This window comes from Pyxicephalus adspersus, chromosome Z, assembly GCF_032062135.1.
Source record: "Pyxicephalus adspersus chromosome Z, UCB_Pads_2.0, whole genome shotgun sequence".
In the NCBI taxonomy this organism is placed as follows: Eukaryota; Metazoa; Chordata; class Amphibia; order Anura; family Pyxicephalidae; genus Pyxicephalus; species Pyxicephalus adspersus.
The window spans coordinates 56,820,973-56,831,181 of record NC_092871.1 but is presented as its reverse complement, the minus strand read 5'-3'; the positions used below and the strand labels follow the sequence as shown (position 1 = coordinate 56,831,181).

The window sequence follows — 10,209 nt, the reverse complement described above, 5'->3', positions numbered from 1 at the left end:
ACAAACACACACACACACTGAAAATATTGCATAAGATTTAAGATATGTACACTTCCTAAACTTATCTATCTGTTGCTGAAATTTATCTTTGTAATCTTTCCTTTCCAGTGACAGTAAAATAAAAAAGTGCTGTATACATAGCACTGTTTAGCTCTATAGAAAAGAGGGGGAGCAGGACGCACCCAACATCGTCATCCTCATTAGGATATATAACCAATCATCCTACCTGTTGTTTAGTTATTCTCTGCAGCAGGTCGCTAAACAAAATCAAGTAACTGCTGTACACATGCTAGATTTTTGCCTGAGACAATCACGCTTGTTCATAATCTAGCATGTCTACATAGCGTAGGAACTTTTATCAGGTCTTTATTTTTACCCCAATGAGGAGATGTCCCCTACTTAATAAGCTTGTGATGCCTACAAAATAAATAGAAGGTAAAGCTGTCCCTAGAACAGGAAGACAGCCTAACAAGATTTTGTCAGAGTTCTTTCCCACAATGGGTGTGATTTATTAAAACTCTAGTGAGTCAGCAAAACTGGATTTCGTAAAAACTGTTTGGTGTTCGTTCACAAATGCTTTAAATCTTGGACTAGATCCATTCCAGATTTGCTGGATTCAGGTTCTCCCATGATAGTCTATATTCTCGAGTCTTGGAGAGCTTTAATAAATCAGATCCATTGTGTTTCTGTTTGTATCACATTGAACAGATTTAGTGTCACTTCCTTTCAGGGCAGGAAGTAATTAAGAGTCTCCCAAACAGGGCACATATCTATTCCACATGAGATAAAAATATCCACGTGAATGTGGGCTTTATGTGATTAGAACTGTAAAGTGTTAAATGATTCTCCAAATATTTTTAGAAGTGTTTATTGTTTCCTTTTGTATTACCGTGTTTCCCCGAAAATAAGACAGTGTCTTATATTTATTTTACCTCTGAAAATCTCATTAGGGCTTATTTTCAGGGGATGTCTTATTTTTCTCACAAAAAATCTATATTTATTCATGTACAAAAATCTGTATTTACCAAAACCTGCAACCAATATTACTATAGAAAGATACCTCTGTGTTACCTGTGACCTGTCAAAATCACAGATTTCTTCTGTTATATACAAGAAGTCATGAATAAGAATTGACATAAATGAGTAATGAAAAAAACACAGCTTCATAAGCAAACAAGTGCAACATAACAAGAAAATGTGCTGACAATTAACATGTGACTCATAGAGTTACATGTTAAATCTGAGTAAAAGCAAAAAAAAAAAAAAATCAATAAATAAATATGCATTGCTGCTAATGAATAAAATACCAGCAAGAACCTTTTGAAAAGAGAATCCACCAACCTCTTAGTGCTAGTGTCACACCAGAGTACTGTAGGTTAATTAACCCTGCGATTTCTTCACCCCTTGTTCCAGTGCTTTTGAAATCTCCTGCTCTCTCTCTCTCTGCTCCCTCCTTCCTCTTGGTATCCCTCCGTGTACCACGTGACCACACCCTCCGAAGAAGCCAATAGGGCTTACTTTCGGGGGAGGGCTTATATTTCACCCTTGCATGATTAGCATGCTAGGGCTTACTTTCGGGGTAGGTCTTATTTTCGAGAAATACGGTAGTGATACCAATGAAACATCTGTCTGGCCACAAGGCTTCCTGTTTCTCCTAATAATAAAGAAAAAGCAAATATATACATTGCAAAAGAACATAAAGTAGCATTCCAGTGAAACCATTTAGCCTAAATACATAGGTGATGTAAGCAGCATGAATATCACATGCAACAAAGTTTTAGCAGGTTTGCACAATTTAATCCCTCAAACTCCATAGTTGATTAACATCCTGGGAAAACGTATCTTCCTGCACCAGACCCCAGATTTGCACATGTTCCTAAAGCATTGCTATGGAGTGCAACATTGTAACAGAAAAGTAGAGTGGCAAGGCTGTGATATATATGCATCACCTTCCAGCTGTTGACATTTACAATGGTCACCTAGCAAACTCTTTTTTTGTCCATTACAGGCAAAGGCTGAATGACTTCTGATTGAAATGAATGGGGGTACAACTAAATGTTTAGGCACAATCTAAAAACCTTTAGGTGCTGCTGGTTCTCATTTGCAGCATCACCTTTTTTGCTCATTGCTTTTAGGGATAAAGGGTAGGTTTGACATTTGCAGCCCTGATAAATTTATGTCAGCATTTGCCTGGGGAACATTTTTAAAACTTCATTGCATTGCGTGGCCTTAGTCTGGCAGTTTTAGAATGAGAATTTTGGATAAGTCAACTACCTCGCTATATACAACAGGTGTAGTGTCAGTGTATTAAAACAGTGGTCGCCAATCTTTTGATCTGAGCCTGCGATGGGAGAGTGGGTGGGTTGTGTCCACAGCCCGCCCACTTCCCTGAGCCAGGGATTTGTATGGGGGATATGGTCAGCGGCTCTGGCTGGTGCGTCCCCCCAGTGGGGTCCCTCTCCTGACCCTTCTTGGGGGTGCACCGACCTGAGCGACGGACCCCCAACATTTTCTCGCAGACCACCATCGGTTGGCGACCACTGTATTAAAAGCAGATGTAGGGAGCTCATAGGGAATGCAGACAAGCTGCATAGGGAGAATACATATTCAGTAAGGAAACTGTACTTTCATTCATTGCTAACTGTGGCCAATTAGGCCGTTGGAAGATTGTTTGGTTCTTTTTAAAAAATGTAGGTTTTTGTTTTAGGGGCATTATGGGTTTACATTTATTATGGGGTTGTATTAGTATTTATATAAAATCAGAGAGCCCAAATCATAATGAATAATTGTTACTGACCTTATATGAATGGCAGGTTCCATAGCCCTCCATCTCATACTGGCCATTTACAGGGAGAAGCCTGGGGTTGGGTGTTTTGTGAATGACCCAGAGAAGAAGGCGTTGGAGATGTGACTGCTGTGGTGGGGTCTGCAGCTCCTACAATCTGAGTGTATTGGAAGTACAGTGGGGGCTGTAGTAATCCTGTGGCATGTAAACAGACAGATTTGCTAAATAAAAGAGAATGGAATAGAAAAGTTGTACTTCTTATATCTTGGTGCCATGGTAAGTGTCTGGTGTTGGGTTTTAAATGGAAATAAATTAAAGCCTAGCTATGGCAAATTTTTCTGAACAATTCCAGCAACAGTAATTTTTTCTTGTAGAAAAAAGTTTACATGCACATAAATAAGAAAAAAGAAATTATCTACGGTCGGGATCTGTAGGCCATTTTTTTTTTTTGCCCATAATTATATTTTAGAGCAAACCTGCAACAAAATCTACATGGACAACTTAACAGAAAGCAGAAACACAGCTAGAGCAAGGTATACCATAGTGAAAACCAAAACAGCAAAAGGTCAAGGCCATACAAGACATGCTGCTTTGGTGGGGGTAGACTTTGGGAGACCGTACATTGAAGTTTAAAGTTTTGGTACACCTTGTGATGTCTTCATTAATTCTCTGCTATTTTGAGACAGGTCCCTATTCAAGAAAAACTTCCTGAAAACACTAGCTGCTTAACTGTCATGTAGATCTAACAATTTCAGTACATTCGAAATCCCTGACCTGGAACTGAAGTCAGCAAATCAGAATCACCAAATTTTCTGATCTAAAATGACCAGATAATCAGCATTTTTAGATGATATTCGACAATGGTAATGATCCTCTCAATATTGGTTTCCTTAAAAAAAAAAAAAAAAAAACTGTTTTTGTAGAAAGTACAACAGGAACACTCATCAATTATTCCAAAGATGGAAATGAAATATTTTGATTTGATGTTATTCTACATGTGCTATATGGATTTAGTACCTTGTCCTATTCTCTTACAATGAATCACAGTGGGAGAATCCTTTAAAATCAGTTTAAAGAACTAGGTTTCAAGTTGAAGGAAAGGACATTCACCCTTCAACCTTCAAGGGCCAAGGTTATCTTCTCTGGAATATTGGAAAATTATAGGAGAGTTGGAAGCCTTAATGAGTGAGGAGGATTTTGACTTATTTTGTATTGCTGAATCCTGGCTTTGTTCTTCGCATGACTGGGCTGTCAATATTCATAGGTATACTCTCTTTTGCAAAGACAGAGTCAAACAAAAGGGTGGTGATGTCTGCCTGTATGTGAGAAGTGATCTAAAAGTGAATGTGAAAGTAGAAATTGTGGATGTAACAAGCAATGAGGTTGAGGCATTATGGGTGGAGTTGAATGTGGGGTTGAATAACACACAACTATTGATTGGAGTCAGCTATAGGCCCCCCAGTGCTAAGGAAGTAATAGAAGAAATAGAAGAAATAGAAAATCAACTACTAGCACAGACAGAAAAAGCAGCAAAAAGTGGAAGTGTTTTAATCATGGGAGATTTCAACTACCCTGACACTGACCAGAGTAATGGCACTACAGGAACAGCAAAAGGGAGGGAGGAAATTTGTGAATTTAATACAAGATAATTTTATGGTACAGTTTATTGAAGCCCCAACTTGAAATGATACTCTGCTGGACCTAGTTCTTTCTAACAATGCAGAGCTTATAAGAAATGTGCATATTAAAGAGAATCTGGGTAGCAGTGACCATAATATGATTTCACTTAATGTAAGTTGTAAACAGGAAGAAAAAAACAGGAAAGATAAAAACATTTAATTTTAGGAGAGCAAATATTCCATTATTAAGGACAGCTCTCTGTGACTTGAACTGGGAGACAATATTGTCCTTAAAGAACACAGAACAGAAATTAAGTCTGTTCCACAAAAGCACACTGAAAAATATATTCCAATGGGTAATAGGTTTAAGGTGCTAAAATTAAAATGTGGCTTACAGCTGATGTTAAAAAAGCCATAAGTAACAAGAAAAGGGCATTCCAAAAATATAAAAATGAAGGATCACCTTCATCGTTTGAAAACTATAAAGAATATAACAAAAGATGTAAAAAGGAGAACTTTTGTTCTCCTATGTGCAAAACTTAGCTGGGTTGGTAACTTGGGATAAAGAAAAGGCAGATTTACTACACACTTTTTTTTAGCTCTGTGTACACAAAGGAAAATGGCAGAGCTCAAGTCAAAATTCATGACAACAATGTCACTGCCTTAATGAGTCACAATAACTCAGAATTGATATGATTGAGAAACAGTTGGGAAAAATTAAGGTTGACAAAGCATCAGGCCCTGATGGATTACATCCACGTGTCCTCAAAAGCTGGGCTTGGTTATTTCAAAGCCATTATTTCTAATTTTAAGAGCCTTTTAGTCACTGGCAAGGTACCGATGGATTGGTGTAAGGCCAATGTGGTTTCTATCTTCAAAAAGGGAGCAAAGTCATTACCAGGTAACTACAGACTGGTTGTCCAAAGTTGGAAAGGTCCTAGAGAGTTTGATAAAGAACTACATAGAGGAGTTTCTGCTACAAATTTACTTCTTTTTATGAGGAAGTAAGTAAACAGGTAGACAGTGGAGTAGCAGTTTATATAGTGTACTTGGACTTGGCTAAAGTATTTGACACTGTACCCCACAGACAGTTAATATGCAAGTTAGGGTCAATAGGTTTAGAAAAGTCAATCTGTAAATGGATAGGGAACAAGTGGCAAATTACATTTAATATAGATAAATGTAAAGTTATGCACTTGGGGGCTAACAACATGCATGCTTCATACTGTCTAGGGGGAATACATTTGGGGGAGACCAAAATAGAAAAGGATCAGGGGATTCTGGTAGATCATGGACTTAATTAAAATACTTTCTTGTAATAACAGAGAAATAGACTGCAGAGATGGAGACATAATCCTGCCCCTGTACAAAGCATTGGTCAGACCACATCTGGAATATGCAGTCCAGTTTTGGGCACCAGTTCACAAAAAGGACATTGTGGAATTGGAGAGAGTGCAGAGAAGGGCAACTAAACTAATAAAAGGAATGGGGGAGCTCAGCTATGAGGAGAGATTAGCTGAACTGAATCTATTCTCCCTTGAGAAGAGATGTTTTAGGGGGGATATGATCACCCTGTATAAATATATAAATGGTCCATATAGAAAATTATTTTCCGCATTATCCACTTTGAGATCATTACAAAGAACAAGAGGGCACTCTTTGCGTCTGGAAGAAAAAACGTTCAAGGTCCGGATAAGGAAGGGATTCTTCACTGTAAGGTCTATGAAAATGTGAAATCGGCTCGCTCAGGAAGTAGTTTCAGCAGCTACTATAGTTTGCTTTAAGAACAAGCTGGATGCTTTTCTAAAAGCACAAAATATAACTGGGTATTAAGGCTTTAAAGTAAAAATAACAGTGACTGTTGATCCAGGGAACATCCGATTGTCTCATGGAATCTTGAAGGAATTTTTTTCCCCTGTTGAAGCAAATTGTAGGGTTTTTTTTGCCTTCCTCTGGACCAACTATGTCTTATAGAGATTTATATCTGGGGAATAATTATTTCCCTAGTGGTTGAACTTGATGGACTTTTGTCTTTTTTCAACCCGACCTACTATGTAAATATGTGATTCAAGAAGCAACCTTGTTCAAGGCGTTTCTGTATGTTTAATTTTTTTTTTTTTTTTTATGTATTAAGAAAATGTCAGGTTCACCTTCAGATTGTTCAGACAGAAAATCTGCCTACACTTTTTTTGAAATCGTTATCTAAAATGGTAAAATTATTTGTAATCTGAATACAACTGAATGACTAAGGATGCCCACAGATGCCTCATCTGCTCTACAGTTCTGCAACATCTGCATTGCCAATGTATGTCAGTTCTGCATACGCATACCATAAGCATAGGAAAAAAATTTTTTACAAAATTGTAAAACTTACCTTCCTCCTAGATCCTACAAATTTATCAGGTCCTGAGACCCATTCTTATGCTGGCAGCAGCAGTATTCTAGGGGAGCTGGGAAGGGTATTCAGCAGATGTAGCTGTTGCACAGGATTGTTACTGTGCCGCATAAAAACTTTTTGCATGTGTGTCTGCAGACAGCTTCTGGAGTCTTTACAAAGTGGTAGGAGGGGCTTCTTGACTGCATGTGGGCTGCTGGTGGGAGTGGAAAAAAACATCTGGTCGAATCAGAGACATTAGAACTCAATGTACTGCATATATTTCATACTAGGTAACCAAGCCTGCAGCAACAGAACCTCTAATATCAGCCTTCCTACCCTAATATTTGGAGTAAAATATTTTCCTCCTTTATTCCACCCATAAACTGGTGCTGGAAACTGGAGGCTCTCGTGTATTCTAAATCCTCGGCAGAAATTATATGGTATGTGGCTACCTGCAGCAATGTGGTTGTTACACATCATTACAAGCTACAGAGAATTTACTACAATATTGATCCAAAAGGCACAGTGCAGCTGATCATGAAAAAAATACATCAAAAACAATCTTTAAAACAATACTATAAAATGTTTAGTTAGTGTTTAATGAGCTCCCATTTACAATATGCCTGCTCTAAACAACCCAGAACCACCCCATTTGTTTCCTGGATCCCCTTGATTTTTAAGCATGACTAGTTTTAGGGCAGGACAAAGGGCACCAACCTTTTTCAGGGCCCTACGTGTGGGTATTACCTTAGCTTCCTGTATTCTATGTACAGAATCCTTTCAGTCAATTCCACCAACCATAATCTGTCTGCATTGCATAGATAAACACAATGGCCCTAAAGTTTTAAAGCTCTCCAGGGTTGGAGAGGATACACTTTTATCAGTGAAGGTGGGTGATCCAGCAAACCTGGAATGGTTCTGGTCAGGATTCAAAATATTTGCTGGCAAATAGCAAATGACTTTAGTGAAATCCATTACAGGTTTGCTGGATCACCCAGCTTCACTGATAAAAGTGTATCTTCTCCAGCCTTGGGGAGCTTTAATAAGTCAGGCTCAAAGAGAGAGAGTGATGACATCACGGGGTATTAAACAATACTTTATATACTGTATCATGAAAATGGATTTTTTTTGTTGTTGTTTAATTACCCCATTATTATATTGATGTAAGAAAGAGGAAACCAGGTGAGGTTTAAAATATTTAAAAGAATAAAGTTTAAAAGTTTAAAAGACCCAAAGGGAACCTGTGCCTTACCTATGCACAACAACCAGGTACTTTAATTCTAGCCCAGCAAAATGTAATATTTACTTTCCCTTTTCTCCCCAACTCACATTTGTCTGAGAAGAAGACACGCTTAAGCTCAGAGATGATTCCACTTGGCGTTTACAAAGGACTGAGGACTCTCCCTGCTCCTGTATAACAGTGAAGGGCCAATTACCTCCATGGTCTCCTTTGGGGAGAGGTAGAAAGTCACATGCTTATTCATACTTGTAAGTACCAGATATGTTCTTCGCTCCTCATTGTTATTGCAGTGAAGTGGAGCAAATCGAATTTGTTCAGGAGGGAAACTTACATTTAGGACAACCTGTTGCTTTTTACTGCAATGAAAAAAATTCAGGTTCATTTTAAAGACTCGACCTGTTGGTTTTCTAAATAATGGGCACTGGAACAGGAGATAGGAGTGGAGAACTGTTGCAGTTCTAGACAGATGTATGTGAGATTTCTGCTGCATAGTTCATCCCTAAACAAAATGTTTATTGAAATAAAACCTACAGAGCATTGAAATCTGTTACTTCCTTGTTTATACTTAATAAAACAGCTTTGTAATTCATCCGCTCTATACCCTGCAAAGTTCATCTTCATAAGGCATGGTTTTATTTTTCAGTATGATAGGTAAATTTACTTATGAATCCGCTTTTGCAAAGTAAACATTAACCTTTAGTTTTCAACCTTTCCAGTGAGAAAAAAATGATAGCACACTGAGTCCCAAGTAGTAAATAAATTGTCAACAATTGTCAGCAAAGGACACAGTGTTTTATCAAATACAAAACAGATAAATGTATACGTTTAACTCAATGCAGACAGCAAGATTCACACAATGCTTTTGGGTATGATTTTAGGCTCTTTAATCATATGACCCTGTGCTATGCAACTTTCCTTCAGGGGGTTTAGAAAGCAAATGGTAATCTAAGGATTTGATAATGCTATCATTTTTTTATATTTAGGTCTGGTCTATGAATAAAACAGAATTCTTCTGACTTGTTAGAAATATGGCTGTATAATCAGTTAGAAAAGCTGTGATCATTTCACATGAGGCTGTTTTATTATAGTAGTGCAATACATTTTTTAATACAAATGTAATAAAATGTTTATAATGGATCCATGAGTGTCATAAATTGACCTAAATTACAGTTGAATACTTGCTGTTATAGGGAATATTTGGAAAAAGTTATTGAGGCTTAGCAGCAACCTAAAAATTACATTTTACTGATATGTGAGGGTGCCTAGGCACTCCTGTGTATACAGCCTTATAGCTGTATATTCTCAATGTGAGATCCAAGGTTCTGCTGTTTCTGACTGGTAGTCTTATGGGATTTGGAGTGAGTTTTTCCCCAGCTGTGCTTCTCACTATTCTCTGTGCTTGAACAAGGAAGCAAAGTATTTCCACAAATGTTAATATTATAAAAACACAACATGACAAAGGATTCCCACAGCCCCATGGAATTCCAATGAAAATAGCAGGGCAGTAGTTGTCTCTTTTTGGGCACTCTCTCTTGAATAAAACCTCAGAAGGGTTTAATAACCATGTTTGTGTGTAAACTAAAGCTTGAAGGTTTAAGAGGATCTTGATCAGAGCTCTTCAAGTTTCACTCATTCCCAGGGCTATTTCAGACCCGTGGTGAGCCACAGTGCTTGGGCTTACCTGCAGCGCAAAACTCCCTCATATAAGTTGATAGAAAAAGTTGGAACATTTTTCTGCATGTAGTTGCACATGGCTGTGGAAATTTTGGCAAAGTTACCAAAACTAGCAGGTCACTTTTGAATGTAAAGTTGTTGTTTGAAGATTTTCACCACCACAGCCAAAGTTTCATACAAATCTGGTTACCCAGGGTGCAGCTTGCCATTCCCAGGCAACAGCAGCAGTTTGCTATGTGCTTAGGAGCTCCAAGCCATGTGGTTTCACACTGTGGGTTTTAGAGGGTCTTTAGGTGACTATATATCCAGGGAGTTAGTATTTTCAACCTCTATTGTTCACCAATATGTCCAATAAAGAAAATGAACCAGTGTTAGGGCCTTGCTAGCTACCATGGGCTCTGCAGTAGCATAGCTGGAAAGAAACTCAGGCAGTCACATTTCCCTGCAGTACATATTTGTGTATGTTATGGTAGGAAGTCTCTTTACCCTCCAAACCGGTCTGTCCGCTTTCTTA

The 10,209-nt window shown here is 38.1% G+C and overlaps 1 protein-coding gene and 1 pseudogene across 1 annotated transcript in view; both read right to left on the bottom strand.

The window, feature by feature from the left end:
• The window catches only part of SLC38A5 (solute carrier family 38 member 5), a 70,574-nt gene extending 63,775 nt beyond the window's left edge, over positions 1 to 6,799 (bottom strand). The window contains exon 1 of the mRNA XM_072431006.1: positions 6,779 to 6,799. The gene's annotated coding sequence lies outside the window, so the exon portion shown is untranslated. The remainder of the gene's footprint in view (positions 1 to 6,778) is intronic.
• LOC140344416 (craniofacial development protein 2-like) overlaps positions 1 to 9,773 on the bottom strand; it is a 15,784-nt pseudogene extending 6,011 nt beyond the window's left edge.
• Positions 9,774 to 10,209: the final 436 nt, after the last annotated feature.